The 12,487-nt window shown below is 46.5% G+C and overlaps 1 protein-coding gene across 1 annotated transcript in view; it reads left to right on the top strand.

The window, feature by feature from the left end:
- Positions 1-12,487, top strand: part of LOC310949241 (metabotropic glutamate receptor 8-like) — a gene marked incomplete at its 3' end in the record, with an annotated part of 62,254 nt that overhangs the window by 34,151 nt on the left and 15,616 nt on the right. The gene's annotated exons all lie outside the window — the stretch shown is intronic.

The raw sequence follows: 12,487 nt of genomic DNA, 5'->3' as shown, positions 1-12,487 counted from the left end.
ACTCTAAGACGTCATTCATCGAACCACAGCTAACCTAAAATGGCCTCTGCTCACTATTAAAGCTAGCACATCTTGTGACACTGCAATAATTTACCAACACAAGCTTGAAAATACATAAAAGTATGCGTGTTAACAGGAAATTAACTTGCAGTACAGTTAAAGAAGCGTGAGCTGATGAGAAGGGATACGTTAAACGCGCAAATTGTACGTTCACACCGGTCATCTAGGAGCACGTGAAGGGGCTTTGATCATAAACAACCGGGTCTCTTGCCCTTCCTTGCATTTGTTTGATTATTTCGGGGTCAGGCCTAACCGAACGAAGTTCACAAATCTTGTCGTCTTCTAGTGGAGCATTTTCATCGCCATCTTATTGTAAATCGCCTTTCTTCTTCTTCACCATCAGAGGCTTTCTTCCGGCGTTGGCTGCAGCGAGATAGATGCACCAGGCTATGAGTGGCTCTAAGGGCTAACTCTGAGATAAAGAGTCTTTATAGTGGGGTAATGTCTTGATGATTTCAGGTTTGCAGTGCGTGTGTGAAAGGAAACTAATGTATTTAGATGATGAAATGTTCTGTAAAGTACATTAATGCTAGCTAGTACTTTAAGCTTAGCGTTAAAAGGAGCCAGTTGAGGTGGTTCAGGATCATCTGGTAAGGATGAACCCTGGGCGCCTCCCTAGGGAGGTGTTCCAGGCACGTCCAGCTGGGAGGAGGCCTCGGGGAAGACCCAGGACCAGGTGGAGAGATTAGATCTCCACACTGGCCTGGGAACGCCTCAGCATCCCCCAGTTAGAGCTGGTTAATGTGGCCCGGGAAAGGGAAGTTTGGGGTCCCCTGCTAAAGCTGCTGCCCCCGCGACCCGACCCCGGATAAGAGGATGAAGATGAGATGAGATGAGTACTTTAAGCTAGTTAACCGGACATGCTAACAGCTCCTGTTTTACGTTAAAGCAGACAAACACTGTTTAATCGATCCTTTGCACTTTTGTTCTTGTGTTTTTGGTTTTGAAAAGGCAATAAAACGCTTAACAATCTATCAGACTATCATACAAAGAAGGGAATAAAAAGCTTAATGAGTGCAAGTTCCCTGGAGACAGTCACAGGAGCTAATGGTTAGCTGCTAAACCATCCATCAACCCCATCCCTGCACATGTTAATGCAGAGGTTAATGTGTTTTCTGCACACCGTCTTTGCGGACCGGAGTTAACGCTCCATTCTGACTGACTGATTGATTGGTTTCTGATCACCACAGGCTCAGTCCGGCCCGCTCTGCATCCTGTCGACGCAAAGCAAATTAGAGCAGAATTAAATTTAGCACATTCAGACAACCGTTTCTGGGTTGAGTTTGCTGTAAGCGAGCTGCCAGATGGAAGATTTTGCTCATTATCGCGTCTGTGGGGAGATTTAGAGGACACGAGGAGCATTTCACTGTCACTTCTTCCAAACATTGTATTAGTCTTTATCTGCTGCCACTGTGAAGTTAGTAAGGACTTGTTGTTTTTAAATATGCAGTGCATCAGCTGATGATAAGCCTCATTAAGGCTTGATATCTGATTTTCAGTCGGTAGAAACAACATGGCACTTTGAATCACAGCCGGAAAACCGACAGGACATGCCTTAAAAATCATGTCTATCACTTTCAAATTAACAACGTGCTGTTATAATATCATATTGATATTATTGTACAACAAAAACAAAGGGTTAAGGTGCCAACCGTGAATGGCAGCTCATCCCTTTGATGTGATTTGTCGCATGTTGATCTCCATCTCTCGAAGTTAACCTTAACATAGAGACAAAAATGCCTCGTCACATTGCTGACGTTTGCATAGCATGACTACCGTGGATGACCGAGATTTGTCAAAGTCCTTACTCATCATTGTTCGGCCATGTGCACCCGGAGACTGTACCACTGGCGTACTCTTATTGAAAAGGCTGTTCTTGGACGAGTTCCTTCTTACCTGCTGATCTACCCTGTATAAAAACATGAACAGAAGTTACCGTCTTCCCTCCCAGCACTTTTTGTTGGAAAGATGTGCTTTAGTTTGCTGCTCCCTTTTTGTGGAATCAGTCAAAAAAGGAGGTAGTTTCATTGGACCCTTTAAAAGCCATGCCAAAAAACTTGGAAGCCCTAGTAATGGGAGCCGTCTCTCATGGCGCTGTTCCTTCCATAGAGACGTTTAAAAGAGCGGCTCATCGCTCTTTTGTTATACTCAGGGTCACTATTTATCCATGAAAATCGATCAGGCATTATGCATTAACTGCATTTTGGATTTAAAGCGTGTTTGGTGTGTTTTTAGTGTAAAAGCCGTCTGTGCGTCCTGCTGTCAGTGTCACAGCCATAGGAAGAGGCGGAAGTGCTTCGAAGCACCGCCACGCGTTTTGGATACGACGATGCAAAGAACGGCTCTCGAGTACGAGTCGGTTCCTTCGCTTATACCGTTCAAAAGAACCGGATCGTCCGCAAGTGTGTCTTTATTAGGAAGCGAACACGTCCATCTGTAAATGTTGAATAATGTTTTGATATCTATTAAAAAACAAAAGCGGCCGAAATTTGTTTCCTCAGGAGGGGGTCTGGAGTCTCCCTTAGAGAGAGGGGGAGAAGTTCAGCATCCGTGAGGAACTCGGAGTAGAGCCGCTGCTCCTTTGCGTTGAAAGGAGCCAGTTGAGGTGGTTCAGGATCATCTGGTAAGGATGAACCCTGGGCGCCTCCCTAGGGAGGTGTTCCAGGCACGTCCAGCTGGGAGGAGGCCTCGGGGAAGACCCAGGACCAGGTGGAGAGATTAGATCTCCACACTGGCCTGGGAACGCCTCAGGATCCCCCAGTTAGAGCTGGTTAATGTGGCCCGGGAAAGGGAAGTTTGGGGTCCCCTGCTAGAGCTGCTGCCCCCGCGACCCGACCCCGGATAAGAGGCTGAAGATGAGATGAAATGAGATGAGATCCTATAGGACAGTAATTTTTGCCTGTTTTTTTTAAAGGGCATACGTGAATTTGAACATCGGTGACGACATGCGCGATGCTAGTGGTTGTCAAGACGACCTTTCCTAAACTAAAGGAAGACTTGTGTCTTGAGGAGTTGGAGCATTTATCCACCGACAAATAAACTGTTCTAACTGTGCTGCTTTCACCGCATTACTCCATTTCATACTCACAGACACACACACCTCCATCTCTTTCTCTCTCTCGCTCTGCTGTTATCAAAGCTGCCTGTTTGTGCATCCTGCATGTTCTGTGTCCGTAACACTGTCAGCGCCGCTGTTTGCATGAACCATCATGCAGCACGTGTGCAGTAAACAACGAGCCCATCCTGTGTGTCGGCTCGTCCTGATGCTCTCCTCCCTGTGTCCTCGCTCGTACACTTACTAAAAACTCCCGTATATGTTAAGTTTGTTTAATGTCTGAAACTGTTATTTGTGCTGCTTGGCTAGGATACTCTCCTGCTTCAATAAAGGAAAAACAAAAAGGATAAATACGCGTGGCTCTTATTGCAAAGCATGAAAAAATACGCTGGCCTCAGAAGATAAAAGCCTCAGAAATACTGAGTCGCAGACGTTTCCATGAGTCTTGTAAAATCCTGATCTGACGAGGATTAGAAACGGCCGATAGTCTCGGTTTTACCTTGGATGATTTTTACCCAGAGAAATGGCTGCTGCAGCACATTCAGACCGAGCGTTCAGACATGCTCAGTGGAAGATTACATCACCGTCCCCGAGCAGACTGAGATGTCACATCCCATCTAGGAGCTGCCGAACCCCCCACCTGGAGGCGTACAGAAAGTCTGCACTTCCTCTGCATCACATCTCAGGTTTCTCCCTTTAAACCTGGAGACAAAAGAAACCGAATCCAAAAAGAACATTTCAGATACATGTGTTTTCCTGTGAACACGCAGCAGACGGACGGACGTGTTTGTTTTTAAGGCGTTGAAACGACTTCACTGTTAACTTTGGAGAGAAACCCGACGAAGACCTGAGGCCTTTCTCATTCATTATTCATTGAATGCTGTCGTGTTTGCTGTTGGTCTCTTTATTAACCTGCTGCTGCAAACTGACCCGTCCCTCCTGCTGTGAACAGGTTTCATATAATGACACCAGGTAAATCGCACCTGCACGTCAAGTACACATTTAAAGTTAAATCCAAGTCCACCACGGTCGCTTTCGGCTTCGGTTCGTCCGTTTGTTGGTTTGTCTGTGTGTCAACAAGACTATGTAAAAAACTACTTGCCCGTTTTTCATGAAACTTGGTGGAAAAAATGGAGCACGAGCCGAGGAGGAAGCCATTAAAATTTGGAGCACATCCAAATTCGGAAATTAAGAAAACACAGTAAAGTCTGCGTCTTGCTCCTGTAGGCGAGGTGATGCATGTCTGTGCTCAGGGGCCCATTCATCCTCACCATCCACAAAACATCACTGGCAGTGGATCCTGATGAAATATACAGATTACAAGTTAGAACGGTGAAAACAGAGGTCTCCGCCCTATCGTGCTCTCAGCCAGCCAATACAGTACTTCACAGGAACACAATAACGTACAATACAAACTCTTCCAGGCGACACGGGTGTGGTGGTTAGCACTGTCGCCTCACAGTGAGAGGGTTCCTGGTTTGAATCTCAACTGAGGCCCTTCTGTGTGGAGTTTGCATGTTGTCCCCGTGTCTGCGTGGGTTTTCTCTGGGTTCTCCGGTTTCCTCCCACAGTCCAGAGACGTGCACGTGTTAGGTTAATTGATGACTCTAAATCACCCGTAGGTGTGAATGGTTGTCTGTCTCTGTTCGTCTCTATGTGTCCTGTGATAGACTGGCGTCCTGTCCAGGGTGGACCCCGCCTTACGCCCGATGTCAGCTGGGATCGGCTCCAGCCCCCCCGTGACCCCGACAGGGACAAGCGGTTGAAGATGGATGAATGACAAACTCTTCCGAGTCGTTCCAAACTTTTAGACTCTGTGGATTTATTCAGAAACCGTCAAACTTTTTCTTTCAGCACACAAAGCTCTTTGTCTCTGCCAGACTTTTTATTTTCATCCATCAACAGAAAAGTTTAACTCCACTCCGCTTTGCTATACGTGGGGAAATATATCCACTTTCCCGGAGTTTCATCAGCACCATCATCTCTGACATATAACCGCGGTGGAGACGGAGGTAAAAAAAGACTTGTTTTCAACAGGCGCTCAGTTTACTCATCTGCGCTCATGAGCATCACTGTTGTCCTGACTTTTAGAAAGAAGAGGAAACTTTAAGGCGGTCGAGGAGGATTGATGTCGAGCATTTCTTCTCTTTGATCACATCAAGCTGGAGAAACACAGATTTAGTGATTTCATGCCGCTGACCCAGGTTACTCCAGGTAGGGAATGAGTCCTGACCCCCAGTGAAGGAGTTCAAGTACCTCAGGATCTTGTTCACAAGTGAGGGGACGATGGAGCGTGAGTTTGGCCGGAGAATCGGAGCAGCGGGGGCGGAGCTGCAGTCGCTCTACCGCACCGTTGTGACAAAAAGAGAGCTGAGGAAGGCAAAGCTCTGGATCTACCGCTCAGTCCTGGTTCCTACCCTCACCTGTGGTCATGAAAGCTGGGTCAGGACCCAAAGAACCAGGTCGCGGGTACAAGTGGCCGAAATGTGTTTCCTCAGGAGGGGGGCTGGATTCTCCCTTAGAGAGAGGGGGAGAAGTTCAGCATCCGTGAGGAACTCGGAGTAGAGCCGCTGCTCCTTTGCGTTGAAAGGAGCCAGTTGAGGTGGTTCAGGATCATCTGGTACGGATGAACCCTGGGCGCCTCCCTAGGGAGGTGTTCCAGGCACGTCCAGCTGGGAGGAGGCCTCGGGGAAGACCCAGGACCAGGTGGAGAGATTAGATCTCCACACTGGCCTGGGAACGCCTCAGGATCCCCCAGTTAGAGCTGGTTAATGTGGCCCGGGAAAGGGAAGTTTGGGGTCCCCTGCTAAAGCTGCTGCCCCCGAGACCTGACCCCAGATAAGAGGCTGAAGATGAGATGAGATGAAATGGTGCATTTACAGACATAAACAACAACAAACAGAACTTTTGTGTTAACCTCTTTACTTGGATACGAGGAAACTGCAAAAATGCTCATTCCTGCAGTACTTAAATGGGAGCTGCCTCATGATAAAGTGTTGCATCTGCTACCGCCCCCACCTCCATGTTGGTTTTGGATGCGGGGGCGTCTGTGAGGCGGCTGGTACTCTGTCAGCGTCCCCATCTCTGCTGTAAACCTCCTCTCTGTTGAGTCATGGGAACGACTTAATAAAGATCTCCATAGTAAATGCTCTGAAAGCGGAGCGTTCATCGATCCACGCTGCGGATCTTCATCTGTACCTCCAGCTGATGGAGATGACAGCGGAGGGTTTCTGTCATCCTGCGCAGTGTAATTAACTCGTCGAGCACTCGCCTGTCGCTTTGTCACACTCTCACCACATTACTTATCGAGCCGAACGTCTATTTGTGGAGTGAAAAATTCAGTGTGACTTTGTTATGGCTCCGTCAAATATTCACCGTGTGGTCGGAAATTATCACAGTCAAATGAAAGTGACGGATTTAAGTCGACAAATGTCACCAACACACTGTACTCTTTGTTTTTCTGTATCCTCTTAATCAGAGGTGGAAGAAGAACTCACATCTTTGACTTAAGTAAATGACAAAGTGTAGAAATACTTTGTTACGTTGTTGTTAAGTAAAAAACCTGCATTCAAACCTTACTTACTTAAGTAAAAGTACATAAGTATGAGCATCATCATGCAGAAAGGCCCATTTCATAATGTTTGTTATGGGAACCTGGGACAGCTGGGAACCATAGGGTCGCCGGTTCGAGTCCTTGTGTGGACCATGAATGGAGCGTGGACTGGTGGCTGGAGAGGTGCCAGTTCATCTCCTGGGCCCTGCAGAGGTGCTGTTGAGCAAGTCACCGAACCCCCAACTGCTCGGGGCGCCGATCCATTGGCGGCCCCCTCGCTCTGACATCTCTCCATTAATTGCATGGATATAGTTCCTGTTTGTGCATGTGTGTGTATTTCAGGTGTGTGTGTGTGTGTGTGTGTAAACTGTATAATAATAATAACAGAGTGAAAAAGTTGAATTTCCCCTTGCAGGATTAATAAAGTAATAGTTCTTCTTCTTCTTAATGCTGCAGCTGGTTAAAGTGGAGTCTAAAGTGGAGCTAATTCTAATATATTTTATATTTTGCTGGGTAACTTGTGAATTCGTCACCAGTAGGGAAGCTTTTCTGACCTTCGTTAACCGATCGTTAACAGACAAGCAGGCAACAGTCCCAGTTTGAACGTCCAGGAAACTCGAACAGCTGCCGACCGTGCAACCGATCGTGCAACCAACCGAGTTGTCGTGGACACATGCAGCCACTTCCCTGGAAGCGCGCGGTGGTAGTCCAACAAAAATCCTAATTAGTTGCCAACGAAATTAATTATCGATTCATTCATGACGTCGATGCTGAAAACGATGTTTGTCACTGCATGTTATTAAAGAGACAACCTCGGGGCTGAACTGCAGTTCCTCCAGTGACCACTTGAGGCACTCTCCTAGCAAGTCAATCCCCATAGAGCATGATGGGACTTTACAGCAGATATAAACATGTTTATAACTGCTACAAAAAACACTTTTGGTCTCCGGAGCTCATTTCCCTTAAAGTGTAAGTGTAAGTCCAGCGAAAAGGGCGACCCATGGAGAATGCCCGGAGAGACGCTAACAGCTCCAAACGGCTAACACTGATTAGCTCGGGGTGGTGTGCTGAACGCCTCCAAAACTGCATTTTTTAACCACTAAGGCTGCTCAAAATTACACCAAACCTCTGCAGCAGCATGAGTAGAGTCCCTACAACGTAGTTAGAGAACCAGGAGTGTATTTAAAAAGACTGTTTTACAAGTCTGTGCCTCACCACCAGGTCCATGTTGACAGGTCGTAAATTCCTGGTTCACTAACTACGTTGTTGCTGCTTTGTTTTGTGTGTAGGGACTCTTCTCATGCTGCTGCAGAGGTTTGCTGTTATTTTGATCATATTAGTGGTTAAAAAATGTTGTTTTGGATGCGTTCAGCGCCCCAAGCTAATCAGTGTTAGCCCTTTGGAGCTGTTAACGTCTCTCTGGGGTTTCTCTATACATGGTTGATCAACAAAGAAATACGTCTCCATGGTTTATTTGATGTATTTTCATGCCAGAAAAGACCATGGGGTCCATTTTTGGGTGTAGTGGTTAGCACTGTAGACTCACAGCGAGAGGGTTCCTGGTTCGCATCCCGGCCTGGGCCCTTCTGTGTGGAGTTTGCATGTTGTCCCCGTGTCTGCGTGGGGTTTCCCCGGGTTCTCCGGTTTCCTCCCACAGTCCAAAGACGTGCAGGTGTTCGGTTCATTGATGACTCTAAATCACCCGTAGGTGTGAATGGTTGTCTGTCTCTGTTCGTCTCTGTGTGTCCTGTGATAGACTGGCGTCCTGTCCAGGGTGGACCCCGCCTCACGCCCGATGTCAGCTGGGATCGGCTCCAGCCCCCCCACAACCCCGCGGTTGAAGATGAATGAATGAATGATTGATTACTGTTACTATCTACACAAGATACACAGGATTTGGTATGAAAGCTAACACTTTTAATTCATCTGAGTGTCCTGCATCATAAATACATGTCTTACATTTGTTACAAACCAAACCAGTTATGATTTAAAGAGTGAATAGACCTCCTGCCTCCATTGACATACAAAAGAGACTCCGCGCCCCTTTCCCAAGATGTCAGCCGCGTTGACGCATCGCTCCAATAAACAGCAGCGGCGAATGCGTGATCTTATTACTGTGTATATACAGATAGATCTGTAAACTGTATCCTGAACTGATCAGCAGCTCTTTAAGGTCACGACTGTGAATCTGGAGCAGAGCGCTCTCTCGCTGACATTTACAGTAGCAGCGGCAGCAGTTGGCCGAGCGCCGGCTGTGTGGCGTCCGCAGCTGAGGCCGACAGAGAGAGAAGCCAGAGAATCACTAATGAGCACATCAGAGAGGGCCGGGTTACTGAGCGCAGCACCGACCGCTCGGGGGAGCTCGGGGGAGGCGTCCGCATGCATATAGGCAGGTAGACGGAGAGGAGTCAGGGCCGCTGGGAGAGAGAGAGAGAGAGCCGCCACGCTGCCTCCCATGCATAATGAACCAGGCTTTGATATTCAGCCGGAGGATCCCAAAGAAGATTAACATGCAGCTTCCACCCACAGCAGCTCCTCATGGGAATCCAGCTCCTCTGACCTCAACTTATGAGCTTCTTTATCATATTAATTATATGCTAACAGTGTTTTTATTAGTGTTACTATCAACATCTCCATTTCACACAGCCAGGATTTATCTTAAAGGGGGACAAAAATAGGCTTCACTCTTCTCATACATGTACCGTAATTTCCGTACTATAAGGCGCACCTAAAAACCTTCAAATGTCTCAAAAGCCGACAGTGTGCCTTATAATCCGGTGCCTTATATATGGACCAATATTGAGCCACAACAGGTCCTGCAGGTAGGGAGTGAGTCCTTACCCCAAGTGAAGGAGTTCAAGTACCTCGGGATCATGTTCACGAGTGAGGGGACGATGGAGCGTGAGTTTGGCCGGAGAATCGGAGCAGCGGGGGCGGAGCTGCAGTCGCTCTACCGCACCGTTGTGATGAAAAGAGAGCTGAGGAAGACAAAGCTCTGGATCTACCGCTCAGTCCTGGTTCCTACCCTCACCTGTGGTCATGAAAGCTGGGTCATGACCCAAAGAACCAGGTCGCGGGTACAAGTGTCTGAAATGTGTTTCCTCAGGAGGGGGGCTGGAGTCTCCCTTAGAGAGAGGGGGAGAAGTTCAGCATCCGTGAGGAACTCGGAGTAGAGCCGCTGCTCCTTTGCGTTGAAAGGAGCCAGTTGAGGTGGTTCAGGATCATCTGGTAAGGATGAACCCTGGGCGCCTCCCTAGGGAGGTGTTCCAGGCACGTCCAGCTGGGAGGAGGCCTCGGGGAAGACCCAGGACCAGGTGGAGAGATTAGATCTCCACACTGGCCTGGGAACGCCTCAGGATCCCCCAGTTAGAGCTGGTTAATGTGGCCCGGGAAAGGGAAGTTTGGGGTCCCCTGCTAAAGCTGCTGCCCCCGCGACCCGACCCCGGATAAGAGGCTGAAGATGAGATGAGATGAACAGGTCTCCAACTACGATGAGCAGCCGCCGACTCTATTTTCCCCCGTAGAAGAAGTAACGCGCGGTGCATGTTGAGATATACGACTGCGTGAAGCGTGCCGTTTCATTTCCATGTGTGTGTTTGTGTAAAGAGCCCAAAATGGCTCCTGTTAAGAGACACGCTTACGACGCAGAGTTTACACTCAAGGCCATTAGTCACGCAGTAGAACACGGGAATAGAGCAGCAGCCAGAGAGTTGAACATGAACCAATCAATGGTGCCGAAGTGGAGGAAGCAACAAGACGACCTCCCCTGACTGTTTTGTTGACGTTCCCTTTAGAGCAGCTCCATCTAATGGATGCAGAACGTAACCCCAGCCTCGACTGTAGCGTCTGTTCTATGCGCCTTATAATGCGGAAAATACGGTAGTCTTATTCCTCCATGTTTCACAAAGACCACAGAGATGGAAATGAATCAGCTTGGTGTCGGTCTGTTTTGATGCAGCTAGGCTAGCAGCCCCCCCCCCCGTTTACAGTCTTGACTTGACAGAAAACAAAAGACTCTTGACTTGAGACGTGATGACTCGACGTCTGTGTTCAGTTCATGTTTGTAGTTTAACGTCTGTCAGGTTACCCAGTGTCTGTGACACATTCAAAACAAATGGACTCGTTCCGACGTAACGTTTCCAAGGAGTCGTGACGTTATTGGGTCGTCAGCTGGCTTTGGAAGATGTGCGACCCGTTCTCACCCCGAACCGTCACATTGTGCCGTCTTGTCAGGACCTTTTGGCGTCACTTGTCCAACTTTAACTTCGGATTTATCATTTATCCGCTGTATTTACACGATGCCATACACAGTCTCATATATCTACTCTATTTATCCTCTCTACACTTCTTTACATTTATCTTATTTGATCCAGTTTCTATGGATTTTATTTTACTTTTAACTAAGAGTTATTGTTTACTGCCTATTGTTTACTTTCTATATTCTATATCAACACAGGAAATCCTTCAAAACACTTGAATTTTAGTGTTTTCAAGCGTTTTCAAGCATTGGAAAGTGCCTTAACCCTCCTGTTCTCCTAAAGGTCAATTTGACCCCATTTAATGTTTAACATCTCTAAATAACGACATATTTTTTTGTTTTTTTGCTTTATATTCATGACTTTTCCTCATTTTATGGGGACGACTCATAAAAAAACTAAAATTATCATGATTATATATATTTTTTATTGTTCTTATCGTACATGTACTTGTCTCATCGTTGTTCCTTTGGGTCAGTTTGATCATCTGGATGATTGAATCATTATTATTATTGTTTATTTTACAATTAAAATATTATATGAGGTCAAATTCATGCTGCTGTCCTTGATAACGGACGTTACTTTCATTCCAGATGTTACAAATAACACAAAATAGCATTTAAAATAACAGACTTACTTTAAAACACACACACAGAAATCCCTCCATGCAGTTTAACATCAGTGATATTTTTCATTCTGTTAAATAAAAACATAAAGTACCTGACTTAACTTGAGTCACACATTGATTATGATCATTTTAGAGATGTTTAAACTGCTACGGTCAAATTGACCCCAAGAATAAATGGTGTTAGTAAAATCTGAGGGCAACAGGAGGGTTAAATGTCGGTTATTTACTTCTACTTATGTTTAAGTGGCTTATTATGTCGTTGCATATGTGATGATCTGTGTTTGTTTATTTGTTCCGAACAAATAAAGACACAAAATAGGAATTTAAAAAAAACAACAGTGACCTTTTAGCGTCACACTTTAGCGTCACGATGCCATAAACAGTCCAATACATCTACTCTATTTATCCTCTCTACAGTTCTCCGCATTTATCTTATTGGATCCAGTTTCCATGAGTTTTATTTTACTTTTCGCTAAGAGTTTATTGTTTACTGTCTATTGTTTACTTTCTATAGTTAACTGAGAGTTTATTGTTTATCTTGTGCTGTATTCTTTTATGCCTTTTCATCTTCAACACCCGTGTTTTGTAAGCGGTGTCATCCCAAAGGCATCAGTAAAGAGAAGTCCAAGTCTAAAATGGTAGCCATGCACTTTAAGGGCGCACTCCCACTGTGCGTCCGTCCGGTGCCCCGTGCTTTAGGGTCCTTGTCCCCCCCTCCAGGCCCATTTGTACTCACACTACCTGGGCCTCGGAGAATGCTTCTTGCTGCCTATACGTCATCACGCCGTAACACGTCACACGCATTGATGACGTCATGGCGATGCGTGGCTTTGTTTCCAGATCTTTCCGTAGACCTCGGAGTTTTTGTACGTCTTGTCGACTGTTTTTGAATCTTTTCATCGACCAAATCTGCAGTAAACACTCCACCTCCGCAT

Source organism: Echiichthys vipera (assembly GCF_963691815.1).
Source record: "Echiichthys vipera genome assembly, chromosome: 7".
Taxonomy (NCBI): domain Eukaryota; kingdom Metazoa; phylum Chordata; class Actinopteri; order Perciformes; family Trachinidae; genus Echiichthys; species Echiichthys vipera.
This window is presented reverse-complemented; position numbering and strand designations above follow the sequence as displayed.